Raw genomic sequence first — 2607 nt, forward strand, 5'->3', positions numbered from 1 at the left:
GGATTTTTTAATCTTAAAGGTTGTCTTATCATACAACGTAAATACTCGCTAATTTCTAATGTTAAAATCTAACTCTACGTTTTACACACATGATTTAATTGTTCTACTTTTACTAATTTGTTTATTGTTCTACTTTATACAGTTATTAGTAATAGTTTATAGAAAGAAACGAGGAGTAAAATGCTTGTAAGATCAGGGCTGAAAAAAGTCTTTTTTGAGGAACTTTGTTTTGACTTAGTCGCTTTCATTTCATGTCGAAGAAACGTAAGTTTGCCAAATCAGCCATTTCGGACCTATGTATATTATGCTCCACAGCAAATCACATATATTCATTAGGTAGATTTATAGTAGTTACCAGTTAATTGGCCCTCTGAATACGCGAAGCGAAATAAATGTTAGGGAGGTGACAAGTGGATGGACTTTATTTTTGTCTGTTACGTTTTCGTAGCACCAAATCTTTACTGCATTTTATTACACAAGAATCATTCAACTCTGTGAGCTTCAGATCAGGAAATTTATTATATAGTATAATGGGGGAAGATGGGGACACGTAAGCACATATTGCCAAAATGTATGACGCTTTTTTGGTTGATACAACGAATTAGTACTGTCATACCTTTATTAATTGACAAAAATTAAAAATATTTATTAAAACACACGAAGAGTTATTTAGCGATTCACACCACATGTGTAGTTTTACCAATTCGAAAACAGGGTAAGACAGGACAGTTTAAAACGCTTGTTAATTTTGATAATTAAATGATGTTTTATCAAAAATACCACGAAGTATTGCTAAAAGCCTTAAAATCAAGTTACGTTCTTTTTCTGGCCCAACTGCTATGGTTTAACTTTAACAGGTCGCCTATACTACAATATATTAATGTATAGAATAGGGTGGGGTTAGATGAAACACTTTTTCGGACGAGACTTTTTTCTTTTTTCGGAATCCCGTTTAGTGATAATCAGGATAATAATATTACAAAATTATTTGACAGTATTATCACGAATTTATAAAACGCGAGTCAAAGCCGATTGGGGATTTTAAATATTAAAAATATATGTATATATTAGGGTGGGGGAAGATGAGACACTTCGTCAGGCGAGACTTTTTTTAATTTTCCTTTTACGGACCCCCATTTAATGATAATCAGGAATATAATGTTACAGAATTATTATCACAGCTTTATAAAACGTGCGTCAAGGCATATTGTTGGTTTTAAATATTAAAAAAAGCAATACAGTAGGGTGAGGGAAGATGGGACATCTTTTAACTGTGTTTTCACGTCCCATTTAGCAGTAAACAAAGAACATTCAAACATTTATAAAGTTATATCCTCACGATTCCCATAGACTGTTGTTAAATGATTAAAACACGATCAGGATATTTGGATATTATGTGCTAAAGCTGTCCCATCTTACCCCACCCTACTATATGGTACGATGGGAAAAATGGGACGCTTATGCACATATTGCTAAATATTTCCAAAATGAAAATAGAGGGCGGTTTTTGGGTAATACCACGTAAAAAGTACTATCATTGACTACAATTTAATAAAATATAATAAAACACACGAGGAGTTATTTAGCAATCTGCACAACAGGTGAAATTTTACAAATTCGAAAAAACACAGGGTAAGATGGACAGTTTAAAATCATTGTTAATTTTGATTATTGAGTGAGTTTATTTTGCTATTAACAATTGCTATTGTTTAAACATCCATCAATTGATAAATATTGTATCCTACAAATGTATATAAACTCGAAATAACAGCAAAATTGATAATAACGAATAATAAAGTTTACATTTTTGCCACAAATTGGGTATTACTACGCTGTTTTTCGCCCAAGCCGCTTCTCATAAATTATCTCCAAGTGCAAATGACCAAATTTCGACTATGATTTACAAAAGAATATCTTTTTATCATATCAGTATCTTATAGTTGAGTCTATTTTTACTTTGCAAACCGAATTCCAAAAAATTTTAACTTTAAAACAGTGCAATTATTTTTTTATGCAAAAACACACAAAAAATATTGTTTTCATATTACAAACTTCGAAAAATTGTTTTAATAAAAACTACAGTTACTAGTTTTAAGCAAGTAAATATTGAAAAAAAAAACTTTTACATTAGTTTTACAACAATTTTTTTTTTGCAAAATATTTTTCGAAAAATAATTAAGTACAAAACAGTACAACTACAATTTTTATAAAAAAAAAACAAAAAAATTATTTTTTTCATGTTTCCCAAAGGAATTCAAAAAAATGTTTCAATTAAAAGTGTACAGTTACTTGTTTTCAACAATAAAAAATTAAAATTTTTACAAAAAAATTTAACAATAGTTTTTACAACAAATGTTTTTTTTGCAAAATATATTTTCGAAAAAAATTTATGTTTAAAACGGTACAACAAAAATTTTTATGCAAAAAAAAAACAAAAAAAAATTGTTTTTCATGTTTTCCAAAGGAATTAAAAAAATGTTTTAATTAAAACTGTACAGTTACTTGTTTTAAACAATATAAAATAAAAATTTTAATAAAAAAACGTTCATCATTAGTTTTTAAAACATTTTTTTGCATAACCTTTTTGGACAATTTTAACATTAGTTA

The sequence above is a fragment of the Ciona intestinalis genome, chromosome 14 (genome assembly GCF_000224145.3).
Source record: "Ciona intestinalis chromosome 14, KH, whole genome shotgun sequence".
Taxonomy (NCBI): Eukaryota; Metazoa; Chordata; class Ascidiacea; order Phlebobranchia; family Cionidae; genus Ciona; species Ciona intestinalis.